Source organism: Misgurnus anguillicaudatus, chromosome 14 (genome assembly GCF_027580225.2).
Source record: "Misgurnus anguillicaudatus chromosome 14, ASM2758022v2, whole genome shotgun sequence".
Lineage (NCBI taxonomy): Eukaryota > Metazoa > Chordata > Actinopteri > Cypriniformes > Cobitidae > Misgurnus > Misgurnus anguillicaudatus.
This window is the reverse complement of record NC_073350.2, coordinates 6,567,828-6,591,139: the sequence shown is the minus strand read 5'-3', so window position 1 is coordinate 6,591,139 and position 23,312 is coordinate 6,567,828. Positions and strand designations below refer to the sequence as shown.

General features: G+C 45.1%; 23 non-coding genes across 23 annotated transcripts; all 23 read left to right on the top strand.

Annotated features, from left to right (window-relative positions):
• Positions 1-249: 249 nt before the first annotated feature.
• trnac-gca (transfer RNA cysteine (anticodon GCA)) lies at positions 250-321 on the top strand. Its single transcript has one exon. It is a non-coding gene; the product is annotated as a tRNA-Cys (tRNA).
• A 657-nt stretch (positions 322-978) lies between these two features.
• On the top strand, positions 979-1,051 carry trnav-cac (transfer RNA valine (anticodon CAC)). Its single transcript has one exon. It is a non-coding gene; the product is annotated as a tRNA-Val (tRNA).
• Positions 1,052-1,844: 793 nt separating this feature from the next.
• Positions 1,845-1,926, top strand: trnas-gcu (transfer RNA serine (anticodon GCU)). The gene has a single exon. It is a non-coding gene; the product is annotated as a tRNA-Ser (tRNA).
• Positions 1,927-3,234: 1,308 nt separating this feature from the next.
• On the top strand, positions 3,235-3,306 carry trnac-gca (transfer RNA cysteine (anticodon GCA)). The gene has a single exon. It is a non-coding gene; the product is annotated as a tRNA-Cys (tRNA).
• Positions 3,307-3,940: 634 nt separating this feature from the next.
• On the top strand, positions 3,941-4,013 carry trnav-cac (transfer RNA valine (anticodon CAC)). The gene has a single exon. It is a non-coding gene; the product is annotated as a tRNA-Val (tRNA).
• A 793-nt stretch (positions 4,014-4,806) lies between these two features.
• trnas-gcu (transfer RNA serine (anticodon GCU)) lies at positions 4,807-4,891 on the top strand. The gene has a single exon. It is a non-coding gene; the product is annotated as a tRNA-Ser (tRNA).
• Positions 4,892-6,199: 1,308 nt separating this feature from the next.
• Positions 6,200-6,271, top strand: trnac-gca (transfer RNA cysteine (anticodon GCA)). The gene has a single exon. It is a non-coding gene; the product is annotated as a tRNA-Cys (tRNA).
• A 657-nt stretch (positions 6,272-6,928) lies between these two features.
• Positions 6,929-7,001, top strand: trnav-cac (transfer RNA valine (anticodon CAC)). Its single transcript has one exon. It is a non-coding gene; the product is annotated as a tRNA-Val (tRNA).
• A 793-nt stretch (positions 7,002-7,794) lies between these two features.
• trnas-gcu (transfer RNA serine (anticodon GCU)) lies at positions 7,795-7,876 on the top strand. The gene has a single exon. It is a non-coding gene; the product is annotated as a tRNA-Ser (tRNA).
• A 1,308-nt stretch (positions 7,877-9,184) lies between these two features.
• trnac-gca (transfer RNA cysteine (anticodon GCA)) lies at positions 9,185-9,256 on the top strand. The gene has a single exon. It is a non-coding gene; the product is annotated as a tRNA-Cys (tRNA).
• Positions 9,257-9,913: 657 nt separating this feature from the next.
• On the top strand, positions 9,914-9,986 carry trnav-cac (transfer RNA valine (anticodon CAC)). Its single transcript has one exon. It is a non-coding gene; the product is annotated as a tRNA-Val (tRNA).
• A 793-nt stretch (positions 9,987-10,779) lies between these two features.
• Positions 10,780-10,861, top strand: trnas-gcu (transfer RNA serine (anticodon GCU)). Its single transcript has one exon. It is a non-coding gene; the product is annotated as a tRNA-Ser (tRNA).
• Positions 10,862-12,169: 1,308 nt separating this feature from the next.
• On the top strand, positions 12,170-12,241 carry trnac-gca (transfer RNA cysteine (anticodon GCA)). The gene has a single exon. It is a non-coding gene; the product is annotated as a tRNA-Cys (tRNA).
• A 657-nt stretch (positions 12,242-12,898) lies between these two features.
• Positions 12,899-12,971, top strand: trnav-cac (transfer RNA valine (anticodon CAC)). Its single transcript has one exon. It is a non-coding gene; the product is annotated as a tRNA-Val (tRNA).
• Positions 12,972-13,764: 793 nt separating this feature from the next.
• Positions 13,765-13,849, top strand: trnas-gcu (transfer RNA serine (anticodon GCU)). Its single transcript has one exon. It is a non-coding gene; the product is annotated as a tRNA-Ser (tRNA).
• A 1,308-nt stretch (positions 13,850-15,157) lies between these two features.
• trnac-gca (transfer RNA cysteine (anticodon GCA)) lies at positions 15,158-15,229 on the top strand. The gene has a single exon. It is a non-coding gene; the product is annotated as a tRNA-Cys (tRNA).
• A 657-nt stretch (positions 15,230-15,886) lies between these two features.
• On the top strand, positions 15,887-15,959 carry trnav-cac (transfer RNA valine (anticodon CAC)). The gene has a single exon. It is a non-coding gene; the product is annotated as a tRNA-Val (tRNA).
• Positions 15,960-16,752: 793 nt separating this feature from the next.
• On the top strand, positions 16,753-16,834 carry trnas-gcu (transfer RNA serine (anticodon GCU)). The gene has a single exon. It is a non-coding gene; the product is annotated as a tRNA-Ser (tRNA).
• A 1,308-nt stretch (positions 16,835-18,142) lies between these two features.
• Positions 18,143-18,214, top strand: trnac-gca (transfer RNA cysteine (anticodon GCA)). The gene has a single exon. It is a non-coding gene; the product is annotated as a tRNA-Cys (tRNA).
• A 657-nt stretch (positions 18,215-18,871) lies between these two features.
• trnav-cac (transfer RNA valine (anticodon CAC)) lies at positions 18,872-18,944 on the top strand. Its single transcript has one exon. It is a non-coding gene; the product is annotated as a tRNA-Val (tRNA).
• Positions 18,945-19,737: 793 nt separating this feature from the next.
• trnas-gcu (transfer RNA serine (anticodon GCU)) lies at positions 19,738-19,819 on the top strand. The gene has a single exon. It is a non-coding gene; the product is annotated as a tRNA-Ser (tRNA).
• A 1,308-nt stretch (positions 19,820-21,127) lies between these two features.
• Positions 21,128-21,199, top strand: trnac-gca (transfer RNA cysteine (anticodon GCA)). Its single transcript has one exon. It is a non-coding gene; the product is annotated as a tRNA-Cys (tRNA).
• A 657-nt stretch (positions 21,200-21,856) lies between these two features.
• On the top strand, positions 21,857-21,929 carry trnav-aac (transfer RNA valine (anticodon AAC)). Its single transcript has one exon. It is a non-coding gene; the product is annotated as a tRNA-Val (tRNA).
• Positions 21,930-23,312: the final 1,383 nt, after the last annotated feature.

Here is a 23,312-nt window from a genome sequence, read left to right as displayed (position 1 = left end):
AGGGGTTGCCTTTGTTGATGTTCAGTGTAAGTGGACCAGTACAGTACAGGAATCATAACAACTGGAAACATAAGCGGAATGGTTGAAAGCGTACGTTGTCTCTACCACAATTTGTATAGGTCAGTGCTAGAGCATTTAACAGCAGATAGAGTCGCCCCACGTTCACTTGGACATTCTCACGTTGGCTTTAATTGCTGTGACGTATAACACGTGAAGCTTTTTCAATTCTTCAGTGTGGTGCGGTTTCACGGGGGTATAGCTCAGTGGTAGAGCATTTGACTGCAGATCAAGAGGTCCCCGGTTCAAATCCGGGTGTCCCCTTAGAGAAAGCCCACATGTTTGCAGCTTCTTGCGGTAGTTCGGCGTGCTAATGTGTCTGACGCAAAGTTCGTCCTGGAACATTCTAACGCAGGTGTAGGCAACGTCGTTCCTGGAGTGCCGCATTCCTGCAGAATTTGTCCTCAGCTCTTATCGTAGCTCTGTGGCTAATTAAGGTCTAAAGGGTCGGCTGAAAACTAGGTTTTACCAGGGTTGGAAACAAAATCTGCAGGACTGCAGCATTACAGGGCCGACGTTGCCCACCACGGTTGTAACGCTAAAGCCGGACATACACTGTGGGATTTAAGCACAATCGTGGCTAAATGCCAACGTACACTGAACTAGTAAATCCCATGCCATGTCAACCCATAGCTCACAAACTGTATGCTCAAACTAAAGGTTCAGATCGGCGAGCTGCGACTTGACTGCTCGCACTTCACATCTGAAATAAACACGCGAGACACCCAAACACAGAAGTGCGTGGCTGTTTGCCTGTTTCAGAAGAAACATACATGCATTCCCATCAAATGCGTCGCCTTTCTCATACAGTATGTGCGGTTCCTTTAAACGACCGCTAGGGGTTTTCCCTTTAAAATGTGTGGCATACAGAGAAAATATGTGGCAGAATCTGTTCAAACAACCAGGGTACGTGACAGGCAGGTTTCTGTAGTGTAGTGGTTATCACGTTCGCCTCACACGCGAAAGGTCCTCGGTTCGAAACCGAGCAGAAACAACGCGTGCCTTTTGATACAAAGCCAGTCAAACTTATTTCGTGATGCATTTTACCGCTTGTGCCATGAAGCACTTTCAAAGTTACACACAGTGGTAGGTTTCCGCTTCACACGTGACAGGTGGCCTGTTCGCAAGCGTGCGAAAAGCATTGCCCCATTGGGGAGAGTTGCACAGAGAGAAAATGTGTGGCCGAATCAATCAAAACAAGCGAAGAATCCAAATGGGCAGGTTTCTGTGGTGTAGTGGTTAACACGCTCGCCTCACACGCGAAAGGTTCTGGGTTCCTCTGAAGTAAACACTTTGTTAGAGATGTGAAAGGGTTTAAGCCACATTGATTTAATTACGTGAACAGTTAAATCAGTTTGCGAACCCGATCGTCGGTTTGTGAGAGTTAAACTTACGGCGGGTGAGGGTTTTGAGGTTCAGTCTACATTACCCAGCAATTTGGCTGGGTATTTAGGCCAACGAAAACCTCTTGTTCTTTTTACGTGAAGTCTTGAATGGTTTTCGCCTTTTCATGTTTAAATCTGTTGAAAACAATTTTGAGAGAAAAAACCCTTTGCTTTAAAGGTCAGTCCTTTTTATGATTTCCAAACATGTCTAAGGCGATGGATTGCAAATCCACAGTTCTCTTAACGCCTTTACCTTCCATTAGGCTGAAATGAACGCTTTCTAAAAGATAGCGTTTCACTACCTCAACAGTTGAATCAACTTGACACAAGCTGCTATGTACTTGCTGGTCGGTTAGGATTAGGAAAATGCCGAAAGGTAGCGGTTCCGAGGACAGTCGACGCGACGAGGTGGCCGAGTGGTTAAGGCGATGGACTGCTAATCCATTGTGCTCTGCACGCGTGGGTTCGAATCCCATCCTCGTCGCTTGGCGTTACGTGCTTGAGCTGCCTTTGGAATGCAACCTTGCTCTGGACGTTGGGTGTTTTTCTGCCACAGCTAGTGAATGTTTTCTCAGAGATACCAAGGCGTTTAAGCCACAATTTCAAACCCTCCTGCAAAAAACCTGTAATGCTGGAGGCCACAACTTTTGCGTGAAGCAGAACTCTGTCGCCTGACTCCAGTGATCCGGGTTCAAATCGTGGTGGAACTTATCTATTTGCAAAAGCGTGTGCAGAGCTAATTCTAGTTTTTGGCAGTGGTAAAGATCCCTTTGAAAAACCCCAAAGCCACCTTATTAAATGAGTCTCGCTTCAGTAAGTTTGTCACTCGGTACTTGGGTTCCAGTGGGTTGCATGGTGCCTTGTTTAGTGTACGTTGTAATGGTCAGCATTCTGGACTTTGAATCCAGTGATCCAAGTTCAATCTTGACGGAACCTTGTTAAGGTGGGAGTAGCTTACATAATGTTTCTACTGAATTGTGGTAGTGGGAATGGGCTTTCTGGAAACCACAAGCCTCAGATTTCCTCAGATAAATACCTCTCTAATTCACAACATTATGCGGCAAACGTTCCATGGTTTAATTTTTAGCGCTCTGGACATTGATTCCAGCAATGCGAGATCAAATCTCAGTACAACCTTCCTTTGTTCTCTTTGAATTTTATGTTGACCCAAGTTCCCATGGTGTTTCTGTTAGAACTATGAACTTCATGGCAAAACGTCTTGTAGTGGTTTTCATAGTGTAATGGTAAGCGCTTTGGCCTTTGAATGTAACAATCTGAGTTCAAATGTGATGTTGCTTCTGAGATGTGGCAACAGGAAAGGGCTCACTGGAAAGCAAGAGCATCAGACTTTCTCAAATAACTCTTCCAGTTTACTGCATGACATTATAGGGCAAGCGGTGGCAAGATACTAATAACTTCAAGGATGTTACTGTTAGCACTCTGCATTTTGAATCCAGATTCTCAGGGGGGCACTTGAGTGTTGTCAGACTCTAAAGTCCATCCTACGTGCCTACTGTCTAGAAAGTGGTAAAGACTGGGCTGAGGGGTTGCCTTTGTTGATGTTCAGTGTAAGTGGACCAGTACAGTACAGGAATCATAACAACTGGAAACATAAGCGGAATGGTTGAAAGCGTACGTTGTCTCTACCACAATTTGTATAGGTCAGTGCTAGAGCATTTAACAGCAGATAGAGTCGCCCCACGTTCACTTGGACATTCTCACGTTGGCTTTAATTGCTGTGACGTATAACACGTGAAGCTTTTTCAATTCTTCAGTGTGGTGTCGGTTTCACGGGGGTATAGCTCAGTGGTAGAGCATTTGACTGCAGATCAAGAGGTCCCCGGTTCAAATCCGGGTGCCCCCTTAGAGAAAGCCCACATGTTTGCAGCTTCTTGCGGTAGTTCGGCGTGCTAATGTGTCTGACGCAAAGTTCGTCCTGGAACATTCTAACGCAGGTGTAGGCAACGTCGTTCCTGGAGTGCCGCATTCCTGCAGAATTTGTCCTCAGCTCTTATCGTAGCTCTGTGGCTAATTAAGGTCTAAAGGGTCGGTTGGAAACAAAATCTGCAGGACTGCAGCATTACAGGGCCGACGTTGCCCACCACGGTTGTAACGCTAAAGCCGGACATACACTGTGGGATTTAAGCACAATCGTGGCTAAATGCCAACATACACTGAACTAGTAAATCCCATGCCATGTCAACCCATAGCTCACAAACTGTATGCTCACACTAAAGGTTCAGATCGGCGAGCTGCGACTTGACTGCTCGCACTTCACGTCTGAAATAAACACGCGAGACACCCAAACACAGAAGTGCGTGGCTGTTTGCCTGTTTCAGAAGAAACATACATGCATTCCCATCAAATGCGTCGCCTTTCTCATACAGTATGTGCGGTTCCTTTAAACGACCGCTAGGGGTTTTCCCTTTAAAATGTGTGGCATACAGAGAAAATATGTGGCAGAATCTGTTCAAACAACCAGGGTACGTGACAGGCAGGTTTCTGTAGTGTAGTGGTTATCACGTTCGCCTCACACGTGAAAGGTCCTCGGTTCGAAACCGAGCAGAAACAACGCGTGCCTTTTGATACAAAGCCAGTCAAACTTATTTCGTGATGCATTTTACCGCTTGTGCCATGAAGCACTTTCAAAGTTACACACAGTGGTAGGTTTCCGCTTCACACGTGACGGGTGGCCTGTTCGCAAGCGTGCGAAAAGCATTGCCCCATTGGGGAGAGTTGCACAGAGAGAAAATGTGTGGCCGAATCAATCAAAACAAGCGAAGAATCCAAATGGGCAGGTTTCTGTGGTGTAGTGGTTAACACGCTCGCCTCACACGCGAAAGGTTCTGGGTTCCTCTGAAGTAAACACTTTGTTAGAGATGTGAAAGGGTTTAAGCCACATTGATTTAATTACGTGAACAGTTAAATCAGTTTGCGAACCCGATCGTCGGTTTGTGAGAGTTAAACTTACGGCGGGTGAGGGTTTTGAGGTTCAGTCTACATTACCCAGCAATTTGGCTGGGTATTTAGGCCAACGAAAACCTCTTGTTCTTTTTACGTAAAGTCTTGAATGGTTTTCGCCTTTTCATGTTTAAATCTGTTGAAAACAATTTTGAGAGAAAAAACCCTTTGCTTTAAAGGTCAGTCCTTTTTATGATTTCCAAACATGTCTAAGGTGTTGGATTGCAAATCCACAGTTCTCTTAACGCCTTTACCTTCCATTAGGCTGAAATGAACGCTTTCTAAAAGATAGCGTTTCACTACCTCAACAGTTGAATCAACTTGACACAAGCTGCTATGTACTTGCTGGTCGGTTAGGATTAGGAAAATGCAGAAAGGTAGCGGTTCCGAGGACAGTCGACGCGACGAGGTTTTGGCCGAGTGGTTAAGGCGATGGACTGCTAATCCATTGTGCTCTGCACGCGTGGGTTCGAATCCCATCCTCGTCGCTTGGCGTTACGTGCTTGAGCTGCCTTTGGAATGCAACCTTGCTCTGGACGTTGGGTGTTTTTCTGCCACAGCTAGTGAATGTTTTCTCAGAGATACCAAGGCGTTTAAGCCACAATTTCAAACCCTCCTGCAAAAAACCTGTAATGCTGGAGGCCACAACTTTTGCGTGAAGCAGAACTCTGTCGCCTGACTCCAGTGATCCGGGTTCAAATCGTGGTGGAACTTATCTATTTGCAAAAGCGTGTGCAGAGCTAATTCTAGTTTTTGGCAGTGGTAAAGATCCCTTTGAAAAACCCCAAAGCCACCTTATTAAATGAGTCTCGCTTCAGTAAGTTTGTCACTCGGTACTTGGGTTCCAGTGGGTTGCATGGTGCCTTGTTTAGTGTACGTTGTAATGGTCAGCATTCTGGACTTTGAATCCAGTGATCCAAGTTCAATCTTGACGGAACCTTGTTAAGGTGGGAGTAGCTTACATAATGTTTCTACTGAATTGTGGTAGTGGGAATGGGCTTTCTGGAAACCACAAGCCTCAGATTTCCTCAGATAAATACCTCTCTAATTCACAACATTATGCGGCAAACGTTCCATGGTTTAATTTTTAGCGCTCTGGACATTGATTCCAGCAATGCGAGATCAAATCTCAGTACAACCTTCCTTTGTTCTCTTTGAATTTTATGTTGACCCAAGTTCCCATGGTGTTTCTGTTAGAACTATGAACTTCATGGCAAAACGTCTTGTAGTGGTTTTCATAGTGTAATGGTAAGCGCTTTGGCCTTTGAATGTAACAATCTGAGTTCAAATGTGATGTTGCTTCTGAGATGTGGCAACAGGAAAGGGCTCACTGGAAAGCAAGAGCATCAGACTTTCTCAAATAACTCTTCCAGTTTACTGCATGACATTATACGGCAAGCGGTGGCAAGATACTAATAACTTCAAGGATGTTACTGTTAGCACTCTGCATTTTGAATCCAGATTCTCAGGGGGGCACTTGAGTGTTGTCAGACTCTAAAGTCCATCCTACGTGCCTACTGTCTAGAAAGTGGTAAAGACTGGGCTGAGGGGTTGCCTTTGTTGATGTTCAGTGTAAGTGGACCAGTACAGTACAGGAATCATAACAACTGGAAACATAAGCGGAATGGTTGAAAGCGTACGTTGTCTCTACCACAATTTGTATAGGTCAGTGCTAGAGCATTTAACAGCAGATTGAGTCGCCCCACGTTCACTTGGACATTCTCACGTTGGCTTTAATTGCTGTGACGTATAACAAGTGAAGCTTTTTCAATTCTTCAGTGTGGTGTCGGTTTCACGGGGGTATAGCTCAGTGGTAGAGCATTTGACTGCAGATCAAGAGGTCCCCGGTTCAAATCCGGGTGCCCCCTTAGAGAAAGCCCACGTGTTTGCAGCTTCTTGCGGTAGTTCGGCGTGCTAATGTGTCTGACGCAAAGTTCGTCCTGGAACATTCTAACGCAGGTGTAGGCAACGTCGTTCCTGGAGTGCCGCATTCCTGCAGAATTTGTCCTCAGCTCTTATCGTAGCTCTGTGGCTAATTAAGGTCTAAAGGGTCGGCTGAAAACTAGGTTTTACCAGGGTTGGAAACAAAATCTGCAGGACTGCAGCATTACAGGGCCGACGTTGCCCACCACGGTTGTAACGCTAAAGCCGGACATACACTGTGGGATTTAAGCACAATCGTGGCTAAATGCCAACATACACTGAACTAGTAAATCCCATGCCATGTCAACCCATAGCTCACAAACTGTATGCTCACACTAAAGGTTCAGATCGGCGAGCTGCGACTTGACTGCTCGCACTTCACGTCTGAAATAAACACGCGAGACACCCAAACACAGAAGTGCGTGGCTGTTTGCCTGTTTCAGAAGAAACATACATGCATTCCCATCAAATGCGTCGCCTTTCTCATACAGTATGTGCGGTTCCTTTAAACGACCGCTAGGGGTTTTCCCTTTAAAATGTGTGGCATACAGAGAAAATATGTGGCAGAATCTGTTCAAACAACCAGGGTACGTGACAGGCAGGTTTCTGTAGTGTAGTGGTTATCACGTTCGCCTCACACGCGAAAGGTCCTCGGTTCGAAACCGAGCAGAAACAACGCGTGCCTTTTGATACAAAGCCAGTCAAACTTATTTCGTGATGCATTTTACCGCTTGTGCCATGAAGCACTTTCAAAGTTACACACAGTGGTAGGTTTCCGCTTCACACGTGACGGGTGGCCTGTTCGCAAGCGTGCGAAAAGCATTGCCCCATTGGGGAGAGTTGCACAGAGAGAAAATGTGTGGCCGAATCAATCAAAACAAGCGAAGAATCCAAATGGGCAGGTTTCTGTGGTGTAGTGGTTAACACGCTCGCCTCACACGCGAAAGGTTCTGGGTTCCTCTGAAGTAAACACTTTGTTAGAGATGTGAAAGGGTTTAAGCCACATTGATTTAATTACGTGAACAGTTAAATCAGTTTGCGAACCCGATCGTCGGTTTGTGAGAGTTAAACTTACGGCGGGTGAGGGTTTTGAGGTTCAGTCTACATTACCCAGCAATTTGGCTGGGTATTTAGGCCAACGAAAACCTCTTGTTCTTTTTACGTAAAGTCTTGAATGGTTTTCGCCTTTTCATGTTTAAATCTGTTGAAAACAATTTTGAGAGAAAAAACCCTTTGCTTTAAAGGTCAGTCCTTTTTATGATTTCCAAACATGTCTAAGGCGATGGATTGCAAATCCACAGTTCTCTTAACGCCTTTACCTTCCATTAGGCTGAAATGAACGCTTTCTAAAAGATAGCGTTTCACTACCTCAACAGTTGAATCAACTTGACACGAGCTGCTATGTACTTGCTGGTCGGTTAGGATTAGGAAAATGCAGAAAGGTAGCGGTTCCGAGGACAGTCGACGCGACGAGGTGGCCGAGTGGTTAAGGCGATGGACTGCTAATCCATTGTGCTCTGCACGCGTGGGTTCGAATCCCATCCTCGTCGCTTGGCGTTACGTGCTTGAGCTGCCTTTGGAATGCAACCTTGCTCTGGACGTTGGGTGTTTTTCTGCCACAGCTAGTGAATGTTTTCTCAGAGATACCAAGGCGTTTAAGCCACAATTTCAAACCCTCCTGCAAAAAACCTGTAATGCTGGAGGCCACAACTTTTGCGTGAAGCAGAACTCTGTCGCCTGACTCCAGTGATCCGGGTTCAAATCGTGGTGGAACTTATCTATTTGCAAAAGCGTGTGCAGAGCTAATTCTAGTTTTTGGCAGTGGTAAAGATCCCTTTGAAAAACCCCAAAGCCACCTTATTAAATGAGTCTCGCTTCAGTAAGTTTGTCACTCGGTACTCGGGTTCCAGTGGGTTGCATGGTGCCTTGTTTAGTGTACGTTGTAATGGTCAGCATTCTGGACTTTGAATCCAGTGATCCAAGTTCAATCTTGACGGAACCTTGTTAAGGTGGGAGTAGCTTACATAATGTTTCTACTGAATTGTGGTAGTGGGAATGGGCTTTCTGGAAACCACAAGCCTCAGATTTCCTCAGATAAATACCTCTCTAATTCACAACATTATGCGGCAAACGTTCCATGGTTTAATTTTTAGCGCTCTGGACATTGATTCCAGCAATGCGAGATCAAATCTCAGTACAACCTTCCTTTGTTCTCTTTGAATTTTATGTTGACCTAAGTTCCCATGGTGTTTCTGTTAGAACTATGAACTTCATGGCAAAACGTCTTGTAGTGGTTTTCATAGTGTAATGGTAAGCGCTTTGGCCTTTGAATGTAACAATCTGAGTTCAAATGTGATGTTGCTTCTGAGATGTGGCAACAGGAAAGGGCTCACTGGAAAGCAAGAGCATCAGACTTTCTCAAATAACTCTTCCAGTTTACTGCATGACATTATAGGGCAAGCGGTGGCAAGATACTAATAACTTCAAGGATGTTACTGTTAGCACTCTGCATTTTGAATCCAGATTCTCAGGGGGGCACTTGAGTGTTGTCAGACTCTAAAGTCCATCCTACGTGCCTACTGTCTAGAAAGTGGTAAAGACTGGGCTGAGGGGTTGCCTTTGTTGATGTTCAGTGTAAGTGGACCAGTACAGTACAGGAATCATAACAACTGGAAACATAAGCGGAATGGTTGAAAGCGTACGTTGTCTCTACCACAATTTGTATAGGTCAGTGCTAGAGCATTTAACAGCAGATAGAGTCGCCCCACATTCACTTGGACATTCTCACGTTGGCTTTAATTGCTGTGACGTATAACACGTGAAGCTTTTTCAATTCTTCAGTGTGGTGTCGGTTTCACGGGGGTATAGCTCAGTGGTAGAGCATTTGACTGCAGATCAAGAGGTCCCCGGTTCAAATCCGGGTGTCCCCTTAGAGAAAGCCCACATGTTTGCAGCTTCTTGCGGTAGTTCGGCGTGCTAATGTGTCTGACGCAAAGTTCGTCCTGGAACATTCTAACGCAGGTGTAGGCAACGTCGTTCCTGGAGTGCCGCATTCCTGCAGAATTTGTCCTCAGCTCTTATCGTAGCTCTGTGGCTAATTAAGGTCTAAAGGGTCGGCTGAAAACTAGGTTTTACCAGGGTTGGAAACAAAATCTGCAGGACTGCAGCATTACAGGGCCGACGTTGCCCACCACGGTTGTAACGCTAAAGCCGGACATACACTGTGGGATTTAAGCACAATCGTGGCTAAATGCCAACATACACTGAACTAGTAAATCCCATGCCATGTCAACCCATAGCTCACAAACTGTATGCTCACACTAAAGGTTCAGATCGGCGAGCTGCGACTTGACTGCTCGCACTTCACGTCTGAAATAAACACGCGAGACACCCAAACACAGAAGTGCGTGGCTGTTTGCCTGTTTCAGAAGAAACATACATGCATTCCCATCAAATGCGTCGCCTTTCTCATACAGTATGTGCGGTTCCTTTAAACGACCGCTAGGGGTTTTCCCTTTAAAATGTGTGGCATACAGAGAAAATATGTGGCAGAATCTGTTCAAACAACCAGGGTACGTGACAGGCAGGTTTCTGTAGTGTAGTGGTTATCACGTTTGCCTCACACGCGAAAGGTCCTCGGTTCGAAACCGAGCAGAAACAACGCGTGCCTTTTGATACAAAGCCAGTCAAACTTATTTCGTGATGCATTTTACCGCTTGTGCCATGAAGCACTTTCAAAGTTACACACAGTGGTAGGTTTCCGCTTCACACGTGACAGGTGGCCTGTTCGCAAGCGTGCGAAAAGCATTGCCCCATTGGGGAGAGTTGCACAGAGAGAAAATGTGTGGCCGAATCAATCAAAACAAGCGAAGAATCCAAATGGGCAGGTTTCTGTGGTGTAGTGGTTAACACGCTCGCCTCACACGCGAAAGGTTCTGGGTTCCTCTGAAGTAAACACTTTGTTAGAGATGTGAAAGGGTTTAAGCCACATTGATTTAATTACGTGAACAGTTAAATCAGTTTGCGAACCCGATCGTCGGTTTGTGAGAGTTAAACTTACGGCGGGTGAGGGTTTTGAGGTTCAGTCTACATTACCCAGCAATTTGGCTGGGTATTTAGGCCAACGAAAACCTCTTGTTCTTTTTACGTAAAGTCTTGAATGGTTTTCGCCTTTTCATGTTTAAATCTGTTGAAAACAATTTTGAGAGAAAAAACCCTTTGCTTTAAAGGTCAGTCCTTTTTATGATTTCCAAACATGTCTAAGGTGATGGATTGCAAATCCACAGTTCTCTTAACGCCTTTACCTTCCATTAGGCTGAAATGAACGCTTTCTAAAAGATAGCGTTTCACTACCTCAACAGTTGAATCAACTTGACACAAGCTGCTATGTACTTGCTGGTCGGTTAGGATTAGGAAAATGCCGAAAGGTAGCGGTTCCGAGAACAGTCGACGCGACGAGGTGGCCGAGTGGTTAAGGCGATGGACTGCTAATCCATTGTGCTCTGCACGCGTGGGTTCGAATCCCATCCTCGTCGCTTGCCGTTACGTGCTTGAGCTGCCTTTGGAATGCAACCTTGCTCTGGACGTTGGGTGTTTTTCTGCCACAGCTAGTGAATGTTTTCTCAGAGATACCAAGGCGTTTAAGCCACAATTTCAAACCCTCCTGCAAAAAACCTGTAATGCTGGAGGCCACAACTTTTGCGTGAAGCAGAACTCTGTCGCCTGACTCCAGTGATCCGGGTTCAAATCGTGGTGGAACTTATCTATTTGCAAAAGCGTGTGCAGAGCTAATTCTAGTTTTTGGCAGTGGTAAAGATCCCTTTGAAAAACCCCAAAGCCACCTTATTAAATGAGTCTCGCTTCAGTAAGTTTGTCACTCGGTACTTGGGTTCCAGTGGGTTGCATGGTGCCTTGTTTAGTGTACGTTGTAATGGTCAGCATTCTGGACTTTGAATCCAGTGATCCAAGTTCAATCTTGACGGAACCTTGTTAAGGTGGGAGTAGCTTACATAATGTTTCTACTGAATTGTGGTAGTGGGAATGGGCTTTCTGGAAACCACAAGCCTCAGATTTCCTCAGATAAATACCTCTCTAATTCACAACATTATGCGGCAAACGTTCCATGGTTTAATTTTTAGCGCTCTGGACATTGATTCCAGCAATGCGAGATCAAATCTCAGTACAACCTTCCTTTGTTCTCTTTGAATTTTATGTTGACCTAAGTTCCCATGGTGTTTCTGTTAGATCTATGAACTTCATGGCAAAACGTCTTGTAGTGGTTTTCATAGTGTAATGGTAAGCGCTTTGGCCTTTGAATGTAACAATCTGAGTTCAAATGTGATGTTGCTTCTGAGATGTGGCAACAGGAAAGGGCTCACTGGAAAGCAAGAGCATCAGACTTTCTCAAATAACTCTTCCAGTTTACTGCATGACATTATACGGCAAGCGGTGGCAAGATACTAATAACTTCAAGGATGTTACTGTTAGCACTCTGCATTTTGAATCCAGATTCTCAGGGGGGCACTTGAGTGTTGTCAAACTCTAAAGTCCATCCTACGTGCCTACTGTCTAGAAAGTGGTAAAGACTGGGCTGAGGGGTTGCCTTTGTTGATGTTCAGTGTAAGTGGACCAGTACAGTACAGGAATCATAACAACTGGAAACATAAGCGGAATGGTTGAAAGCGTACGTTGTCTCTACCACAATTTGTATAGGTCAGTGCTAGAGCATTTAACAGCAGATAGAGTCGCCCCACGTTCACTTGGACATTCTCACGTTGGCTTTAATTGCTGTGACGTATAACACGTGAAGCTTTTTCAATTCTTCAGTGTGGTGTCGGTTTCACGGGGGTATAGCTCAGTGGTAGAGCATTTGACTGCAGATCAAGAGGTCCCCGGTTCAAATCCGGGTGCCCCCTTAGAGAAAGCCCACATGTTTGCAGCTTCTTGCGGTAGTTCGGCGTGCTAATGTGTCTGACGCAAAGTTCGTCCTGGAACATTCTAACGCAGGTGTAGGCAACGTCGTTCCTGGAGTGCCGCATTCCTGCAGAATTTGTCCTCAGCTCTTATCGTAGCTCTGTGGCTAATTAAGGTCTAAAGGGTCGGCTGAAAACTAGGTTTTACCAGGGTTGGAAACAAAATCTGCAGGACTGCAGCATTACAGGGCCGACGTTGCCCACCACGGTTGTAACGCTAAAGCCGGACATACACTGTGGGATTTAAGCACAATCGTGGCTAAATGCCAACATACACTGAACTAGTAAATCCCATGCCATGTCAACCCATAGCTCACAAACTGTATGCTCACACTAAAGGTTCAGATCGGCGAGCTGCGACTTGACTGCTCGCACTTCACGTCTGAAATAAACACGCGAGACACCCAAACACAGAAGTGCGTGGCTGTTTGCCTGTTTCAGAAGAAACATACATGCATTCCCATCAAATGCGTCGCCTTTCTCATACAGTATGTGCGGTTCCTTTAAACGACCGCTAGGGGTTTTCCCTTTAAAATGTGTGGCATACAGAGAAAATATGTGGCAGAATCTGTTCAAACAACCAGGGTACGTGACAGGCAGGTTTCTGTAGTGTAGTGGTTATCACGTTCGCCTCACACGCGAAAGGTCCTCGGTTCGAAACCGAGCAGAAACAACGCGTGCCTTTTGATACAAAGCCAGTCAAACTTATTTCGTGATGCATTTTACCGCTTGTGCCATGAAGCACTTTCAAAGTTACACACAGTGGTAGGTTTCCGCTTCACACGTGACGGGTGGCCTGTTCGCAAGCGTGCGAAAAGCATTGCCCCATTGGGGAGAGTTGCACAGAGAGAAAATGTGTGGCCGAATCAATCAAAACAAGCGAAGAATCCAAATGGGCAGGTTTCTGTGGTGTAGTGGTTAACACGCTCGCCTCACACGCGAAAGGTTCTGGGTTCCTCTGAAGTAAACACTTTGTAAGAGATGTGAAAGGGTTTAAGCCACATTGATTTAATTACGTGAACAGTTAAATCAGTTTGCGAACCCGATCGTCGGTTTGTGAGAGTTAAACTTACGGCGGGTGAGGGTTTTGAGGTTCAGTCTACATTACCCAGCAATTTGGCTGGGTATTTAGGCCAACGAAAACCTCTTGTTCTTTTTACGTAAAGTCTTGAATGGTTTTCGCCTTTTCATGTTTAAATCTGTTGAAAACAATTTTGAGAGAAAAAACCCTTTGCTTTAAAGGTCAGTCCTTTTTATGATTTCCAAACATGTCTAAGGTGATGGATTGCAAATCCACAGTTCTCTTAACGCCTTTACCTTCCATTAGGCTGAAATGAACGCTTTCTAAAAGATAGCGTTTCACTACCTCAACAGTTGAATCAACTTGACACAAGCTGCTATGTACTTGCTGGTCGGTTAGGATTAGGAAAATGCAGAAAGGTAGCGGTTCCGAGGACAGTCGACGCGACGAGGTTTTGGCCGAGTGGTTAAGGCGATGGACTGCTAATCCATTGTGCTCTGCACGCGTGGGTTCGAATCCCATCCTCGTCGCTTGCCGTTACGTGCTTGAGCTGCCTTTGGAATGCAACCTTGCTCTGGACGTTGGGTGTTTTTCTGCCACAGCTAGTGAATGTTTTCTCAGAGATACCAAGGCGTTTAAGCCACAATTTCAAACCCTCCTGCAAAAAACCTGTAATGCTGGAGGCCACAACTTTTGCGTGAAGCAGAACTCTGTCGCCTGACTCCAGTGATCCGGGTTCAAATCGTGGTGGAACTTATCTATTTGCAAAAGCGTGTGCAGAGCTAATTCTAGTTTTTGGCAGTGGTAAAGATCCCTTTGAAAAACCCCAAAGCCACCTTATTAAATGAGTCTCGCTTCAGTAAGTTTGTCACTCGGTACTTGGGTTCCAGTGGGTTGCATGGTGCCTTGTTTAGTGTACGTTGTAATGGTCAGCATTCTGGACTTTGAATCCAGTGATCCAAGTTCAATCTTGACGGAACCTTGTTAAGGTGGGAGTAGCTTACATAATGTTTCTACTGAATTGTGGTAGTGGGAATGGGCTTTCTGGAAACCACAAGCCTCAGATTTCCTCAGATAAATACCTCTCTAATTCACAACATTATGCGGCAAACGTTCCATGGTTTAATTTTTAGCGCTCTGGACATTGATTCCAGCAATGCGAGATCAAATCTCAGTACAACCTTCCTTTGTTCTCTTTGAATTTTATGTTGACCTAAGTTCCCATGGTGTTTCTGTTAGAACTATGAACTTCATGGCAAAACGTCTTGTAGTGGTTTTCATAGTGTAATGGTAAGCGCTTTGGCCTTTGAATGTAACAATCTGAGTTCAAATGTGATGTTGCTTCTGAGATGTGGCAACAGGAAAGGGCTCACTGGAAAGCAAGAGCATCAGACTTTCTCAAATAACTCTTCCAGTTTACTGCATGACATTATAGGGCAAGCGGTGGCAAGATACTAATAACTTCAAGGATGTTACTGTTAGCACTCTGCATTTTGAATCCAGATTCTCAGGGGGGCACTTGAGTGTTGTCAGACTCTAAAGTCCATCCTACGTGCCTACTGTCTAGAAAGTGGTAAAGACTGGGCTGAGGGGTTGCCTTTGTTGATGTTCAGTGTAAGTGGACCAGTACAGTACAGGAATCATAACAACTGGAAACATAAGCGGAATGGTTGAAAGCGTACGTTGTCTCTACCACAATTTGTATAGGTCAGTGCTAGAGCATTTAACAGCAGATAGAGTCGCCCCACATTCACTTGGACATTCTCACGTTGGCTTTAATTGCTGTGACGTATAACACGTGAAGCTTTTTCAATTCTTCAGTGTGGTGTCGGTTTCACGGGGGTATAGCTCAGTGGTAGAGCATTTGACTGCAGATCAAGAGGTCCCCGGTTCAAATCCGGGTGTCCCCTTAGAGAAAGCCCACATGTTTGCAGCTTCTTGCGGTAGTTCGGCGTGCTAATGTGTCTGACGCAAAGTTCGTCCTGGAACATTCTAACGCAGGTGTAGGCAACGTCGTTCCTGGAGTGCCGCATTCCTGCAGAATTTGTCCTCAGCTCTTATCGTAGCTCTGTGGCTAATTAAGGTCTAAAGGGTCGGCTGAAAACTAGGTTTTACCAGGGTTGGAAACAAAATCTGCAGGACTGCAGCATTACAGGGCCGACGTTGCCCACCACGGTTGTAACGCTAAAGCCGGACATACACTGTGGGATTTAAGCACAATCGTGGCTAAATGCCAACGTACACTGAACTAGTAAATCCCATGCCATGTCAACCCATAGCTCACAAACTGTATGCTCACACTAAAGGTTCAGATCGGCGAGCTGCGACTTGACTGCTCGCACTTCACGTCTGAAATAAACACGCGAGACACCCAAACACAGAAGTGCGTGGCTGTTTGCCTGTTTCAGAAGAAACATACATGCATTCCCATCAAATGCGTCGCCTTTCTCATACAGTATGTGCGGTTCCTTTAAACGACCGCTAGGGGTTTTCCCTTTAAAATGTGTGGCATACAGAGAAAATATGTGGCAGAATCTGTTCAAACAACCAGGGTACGTGACAGGCAGGTTTCTGTAGTGTAGTGGTTATCACGTTCGCCTCACACGCGAAAGGTCCTCGGTTCGAAACCGAGCAGAAACAACGCGTGCCTTTTGATACAAAGCCAGTCAAACTTATTTCGTGATGCATTTTACCGCTTGTGCCATGAAGCACTTTCAAAGTTACACACAGTGGTAGGTTTCCGCTTCACACGTGACAGGTGGCCTGTTCGCAAGCGTGCGAAAAGCATTGCCCCATTGGGGAGAGTTGCACAGAGAGAAAATGTGTGGCCGAATCAATCAAAACAAGCGAAGAATCCAAATGGGCAGGTTTCTGTGGTGTAGTGGTTAACACGCTCGCCTCACACGCGAAAGGTTCTGGGTTCCTCTGAAGTAAACACTTTGTTAGAGATGTGAAAGGGTTTAAGCCACATTGATTTAATTACGTGAACAGTTAAATCAGTTTGCGAACCCGATCGTCGGTTTGTGAGAGTTAAACTTACGGCGGGTGAGGGTTTTGAGGTTCAGTCTACATTACCCAGCAATTTGGCTGGGTATTTAGGCCAACGAAAACCTCTTGTTCTTTTTACGTAAAGTCTTGAATGGTTTTCGCCTTTTCATGTTTAAATCTGTTGAAAACAATTTTGAGAGAAAAAACCCTTTGCTTTAAAGGTCAGTCCTTTTTATGATTTCCAAACATGTCTAAGGTGATGGATTGCAAATCCACAGTTCTCTTAACGCCTTTACCTTCCATTAGGCTGAAATGAACGCTTTCTAAAAGATAGCGTTTCACTACCTCAACAGTTGAATCAACTTGACACAAGCTGCTATGTACTTGCTGGTCGGTTAGGATTAGGAAAATGCCGAAAGGTAGCGGTTCCGAGAACAGTCGACGCGACGAGGTGGCCGAGTGGTTAAGGCGATGGACTGCTAATCCATTGTGCTCTGCACGCGTGGGTTCGAATCCCATCCTCGTCGCTTGCCGTTACGTGCTTGAGCTGCCTTTGGAATGCAACCTTGCTCTGGACGTTGGGTGTTTTTCTGCCACAGCTAGTGAATGTTTTCTCAGAGATACCAAGGCGTTTAAGCCACAATTTCAAACCCTCCTGCAAAAAACCTGTAATGCTGGAGGCCACAACTTTTGCGTGAAGCAGAACTCTGTCGCCTGACTCCAGTGATCCGGGTTCAAATCGTGGTGGAACTTATCTATTTGCAAAAGCGTGTGCAGAGCTAATTCTAGTTTTTGGCAGTGGTAAAGATCCCTTTGAAAAACCCCAAAGCCACCTTATTAAATGAGTCTCGCTTCAGTAAGTTTGTCACTCGGTACTTGGGTTCCAGTGGGTTGCATGGTGCCTTGTTTAGTGTACGTTGTAATGGTCAGCATTCTGGACTTTGAATCCAGTGATCCAAGTTCAATCTTGACGGAACCTTGTTAAGGTGGGAGTAGCTTACATAATGTTTCTACTGAATTGTGGTAGTGGGAATGGGCTTTCTGGAAACCACAAGCCTCAGATTTCCTCAGATAAATACCTCTCTAATTCACAACATTATGCGGCAAACGTTCCATGGTTTCATTTTTAGCGCTCTGGACATTGATTCCAGCAATGCGAGATCAAATCTCAGTACAACCTTCCTTTGTTCTCTTTGAATTTTATGTTGACCCAAGTTCCCATGGTGTTTCTGTTAGAACTATGAACTTCATGGCAAAACGTCTTGTAGTGGTTTTCATAGTGTAATGGTAAGCGCTTTGGCCTTTGAATGTAACAATCTGAGTTCAAATGTGATGTTGCTTCTGAGATGTGGCAACAGGAAAGGGCTCACTGGAAAGCAAGAGCATCAGACTTTCTCAAATAACTCTTCCAGTTTACTGCATGACATTATACGGCAAGCGGTGGCAAGATACTAATAACTTCAAGGATGTTACTGTTAGCACTCTGCATTTTGAATCCAGATTCTCAGGGGGGCACTTGAGTGTTGTCAGACTCTAAAGTCCATCCTACGTGCCTACTGTCTAGAAAGTGGTAAAGACTGGGCTGAGGGGTTGCCTTTGTTGATGTTCAGTGTAAGTGGACCAGTACAGTACAGGAATCATAACAACTGGAAACATAAGCGGAATGGTTGAAAGCGTACGTTGTCTCTACCACAATTTGTATAGGTCAGTGCTAGAGCATTTAACAGCAGATAGAGTCGCCCCACGTTCACTTGGACATTCTCACGTTGGCTTTAATTGCTGTGACGTATAACACGTGAAGCTTTTTCAATTCTTCAGTGTGGTGTCGGTTTCACGGGGGTATAGCTCAGTGGTAGAGCATTTGACTGCAGATCAAGAGGTCCCCGGTTCAAATTCGGGTGCCCCCTTAGAGAAAGCCCACATGTTTGCAGCTTCTTGCGGTAGTTCGGCGTGCTAATGTGTCTGACGCAAAGTTCGTCCTGGAACATTCTAACGCAGGTGTAGGCAACGTCGTTCCTGGAGTGCCGCATTCCTGCAGAATTTGTCCTCAGCTCTTATCGTAGCTCTGTGGCTAATTAAGGTCTAAAGGGTCGGCTGAAAACTAGGTTTTACCAGGGTTGGAAACAAAATCTGCAGGACTGCAGCATTACAGGGCCGACGTTGCCCACCACGGTTGTAACGCTAAAGCCGGACATACACTGTGGGATTTAAGCACAATCGTGGCTAAATGCCAACGTACACTGAACTAGTAAATCCCATGCCATGTCAACCCATAGCTCACAAACTGTATGCTCACACTAAAGGTTCAGATCGGCGAGCTGCGACTTGACTGCTCGCACTTCACGTCTGAAATAAACACGCGAGACACCCAAACACAGAAGTGCGTGGCTGTTTGCCTGTTTCAGAAGAAACATACATGCATTCCCATCAAATGCGTCGCCTTTCTCATACAGTATGTGCGGTTCCTTTAAACGACCGCTAGGGGTTTTCCCTTTAAAATGTGTGGCATACAGAGAAAATATGTGGCAGAATCTGTTCAAACAACCAGGGTACGTGACAGGCAGGTTTCTGTAGTGTAGTGGTTATCACGTTCGCCTCACACGCGAAAGGTCCTCGGTTCGAAACCGAGCAGAAACAACGCGTGCCTTTTGATACAAAGCCAGTCAAACTTATTTCGTGATGCATTTTACCGCTTGTGCCATGAAGCACTTTCAAAGTTACACACAGTGGTAGGTTTCCGCTTCACACGTGACGGGTGGCCTGTTCGCAAGCGTGCGAAAAGCATTGCCCCATTGGGGAGAGTTGCACAGAGAGAAAATGTGTGGCCGAATCAATCAAAACAAGCGAAGAATCCAAATGGGCAGGTTTCTGTGGTGTAGTGGTTAACACGCTCGCCTCACACGCGAAAGGTTCTGGGTTCCTCTGAAGTAAACACTTTGTTAGAGATGTGAAAGGGTTTAAGCCACATTGATTTAATTACGTGAACAGTTAAATCAGTTTGCGAACCCGATCGTCGGTTTGTGAGAGTTAAACTTACGGCGGGTGAGGGTTTTGAGGTTCAGTCTACATTACCCAGCAATTTGGCTGGGTATTTAGGCCAACGAAAACCTCTTGTTCTTTTTACGTAAAGTCTTGAATGGTTTTCGCCTTTTCATGTTTAAATCTGTTGAAAACAATTTTGAGAGAAAAAAACCTTTGCTTTAAAGGTCAGTCCTTTTTATGATTTCCAAACATGTCTAAGGCGATGGATTGCAAATCCACAGTTCTCTTAACGCCTTTACCTTCCATTAGGCTGAAATGAACGCTTTCTAAAAGATAGCGTTTCACTACCTCAACAGTTGAATCAACTTGACACAAGCTGCTATGTACTTGCTGGTCGGTTAGGATTAGGAAAATGCAGAAAGGTAGCGGTTCCGAGGACAGTCGACGCGACGAGGTGGCCGAGTGGTTAAGGCGATGGACTGCTAATCCATTGTGCTCTGCACGCGTGGGTTCGAATCCCATCCTCGTCGCTTTCCTTTACGTTTTTGAGCTGCCTTTGGAATGCAACCTTGCTCTGGACGTTGGGTGTTTTTCTGCCACAGCTAGTGAATGTTTTCTCAGAGATACCAAGGCGTTTAAGCCACAATTTCAAACCCTCCTGCAAAAAACCTGTAATGCTGGAGGCCACAACTTTTGCGTGAAGCAGAACTCTGTCGCCTGACTCCAGTGATCCGGGTTCAAATCGTGGTGGAACTTATCTATTTGCAAAAGCGTGTGCAGAGCTAATTCTAGTTTTTGGCAGTGGTAAAGATCCCTTTGAAAAACCCCAAAGCCACCTTATTAAATGAGTCTCGCTTCAGTAAGTTTGTCACTCGGTACTTGGGTTCCAGTGGGTTGCATGGTGCCTTGTTTAGTGTACGTTGTAATGGTCAGCATTCTGGACTTTGAATCCAGTGATCCAAGTTCAATCTTGACGGAACCTTGTTAAGGTGGGAGTAGCTTACATAATGTTTCTACTGAATTGTGGTAGTGGGAATGGGCTTTCTGGAAACCACAAGCCTCAGATTTCCTCAGATAAATACCTCTCTAATTCACAACATTATGCGGCAAACGTTCCATGGTTTAATTTTTAGCGCTCTGGACATTGATTCCAGCAATGCGAGATCAAATCTCAGTACAACCTTCCTTTGTTCTCTTTGAATTTTATGTTGACCCAAGTTCCCATGGTGTTTCTGTTAGAACTATGAACTTCATGGCAAAACGTCTTGTAGTGGTTTTCATAGTGTAATGGTAAGCGCTTTGGCCTTTGAATGTAACAATCTGAGTTCAAATGTGATGTTGCTTCTGAGATGTGGCAACAGGAAAGGGCTCACTGGAAAGCAAGAGCATCAGACTTTCTCAAATAACTCTTCCAGTTTACTGCATGACATTATACGGCAAGCGGTGGCAAGATACTAATAACTTCAAGGATGTTACTGTTAGCACTCTGCATTTTGAATCCAGATTCTCAGGGGGGCACTTGAGTGTTGTCAGACTCTAAAGTCCATCCTACGTGCCTACTGTCTAGAAAGTGGTAAAGACTGGGCTGAGGGGTTGCCTTTGTTGATGTTCAGTGTAAGTGGACCAGTACAGTACAGGAATCATAACAACTGGAAACATAAGCGGAATGGTTGAAAGCGTACGTTGTCTCTACCACAATTTGTATAGGTCAGTGCTAGAGCATTTAACAGCAGATAGAGTCGCCCCACATTCACTTGGACATTCTCACGTTGGCTTTAATTGCTGTGACGTATAACACGTGAAGCTTTTTCAATTCTTCAGTGTGGTGTCGGTTTCACGGGGGTATAGCTCAGTGGTAGAGCATTTGACTGCAGATCAAGAGGTCCCCGGTTCAAATCCGGGTGTCCCCTTAGAGAAAGCCCACATGTTTGCAGCTTCTTGCGGTAGTTCGGCGTGCTAATGTGTCTGACGCAAAGTTCGTCCTGGAACATTCTAACGCAGGTGTAGGCAACGTCGTTCCTGGAGTGCCGCATTCCTGCAGAATTTGTCCTCAGCTCTTATCGTAGCTCTGTGGCTAATTAAGGTCTAAAGGGTCGGCTGAAAACTAGGTTTTACCAGGGTTGGAAACAAAATCTGCAGGACTGCAGCATTACAGGGCCGACGTTGCCCACCACGGTTGTAACGCTAAAGCCGGACATACACTGTGGGATTTAAGCACAATCGTGGCTAAATGCCAACGTACACTGAACTAGTAAATACCATGCCATGTCAACCCATAGCTCACAAACTGTATGCTCACACTAAAGGTTCAGATCGGCGAGCTGCGACTTGACTGCTCGCACTTCACGTCTGAAATAAACACGCGAGACACCCAAACACAGAAGTGCGTGGCTGTTTGCCTGTTTCAGAAGAAACATACATGCATTCCCATCAAATGCGTCGCCTTTCTCATACAGTATGTGCGGTTCCTTTAAACGACCGCTAGGGGTTTTCCCTTTAAAATGTGTGGCATACAGAGAAAATATGTGGCAGAATCTGTTCAAACAACCAGGGTACGTGACAGGCAGGTTTCTGTAGTGTAGTGGTTATCACGTTCGCCTCACACGCGAAAGGTCCTCGGTTCGAAACCGAGCAGAAACAACGCGTGCCTTTTGATACAAAGCCAGTCAAACTTATTTCGTGATGCATTTTACCGCTTGTGCCATGAAGCACTTTCAAAGTTACACACAGTGGTAGGTTTCCGCTTCACACGTGACAGGTGGCCTGTTCGCAAGCGTGCGAAAAGCATTGCCCCATTGGGGAGAGTTGCACAGAGAGAAAATGTGTGGCCGAATCAATCAAAACAAGCGAAGAATCCAAATGGGCAGGTTTCTGTGGTGTAGTGGTTAACACGCTCGCCTCACACGCGAAAGGTTCTGGGTTCCTCTGAAGTAAACACTTTGTTAGAGATGTGAAAGGGTTTAAGCCACATTGATTTAATTACGTGAACAGTTAAATCAGTTTGCGAACCCGATCGTCGGTTTGTGAGAGTTAAACTTACGGCGGGTGAGGGTTTTGAGGTTCAGTCTACATTACCCAGCAATTTGGCTGGGTATTTAGGCCAACGAAAACCTCTTGTTCTTTTTACGTAAAGTCTTGAATGGTTTTCGCCTTTTCATGTTTAAATCTGTTGAAAACAATTTTGAGAGAAAAAACCCTTTGCTTTAAAGGTCAGTCCTTTTTATGATTTCCAAACATGTCTAAGGTGATGGATTGCAAATCCACAGTTCTCTTAACGCCTTTACCTTCCATTAGGCTGAAATGAACGCTTTCTAAAAGATAGCGTTTCACTACCTCAACAGTTGAATCAACTTGACACAAGCTGCTATGTACTTGCTGGTCGGTTAGGATTAGGAAAATGCCGAAAGGTAGCGGTTCCGAGGACAGTCGACGCGACGAGGTGGCCGTACCCACCAGTGTCTGGACTGCCTCCGAGGTCCTAACATCCGAACGAGGTCTGAACCAGCTCCTAACCAGGTCCGAACACATTCCTAACGAGATCAAAGAATTTCAAACGAGGTCCTAACACAGGTCCGGACAGTGACGTAGTCGTTGTGACGCGGGAGGGGGCGTGGTTATCGCTTTAGCGTGGCGGCCATTTTTTCACCGCATCAACTCAAAACACGGGATAAAGGTTTGGAAAATTAATTAATACTCATAAAAACAACACTCATAAAACACAAATCAATAAACGATTTCATTTCCCGTCCCGTTAGCATGATATTCAAATTGTATTTCAACGTTCTTATTACGTGGCCGCTTATAATAACCATCATTAATAGATGGTAAATTGATTGTTAATTAATCTTTAATTAACGTTAATTGTCATTTAACTGTAAGCAAACAGTCTTTTTACTGTAAACAAACAATGAAATTATAATTAATAATGTTTACTAATTATAAGTTGTGCTGTAAATTAACAGTTACAGTTATATTCGTCATATAATGTATAAGGTAACTTATCGGGTAATGGTTAACAATGTG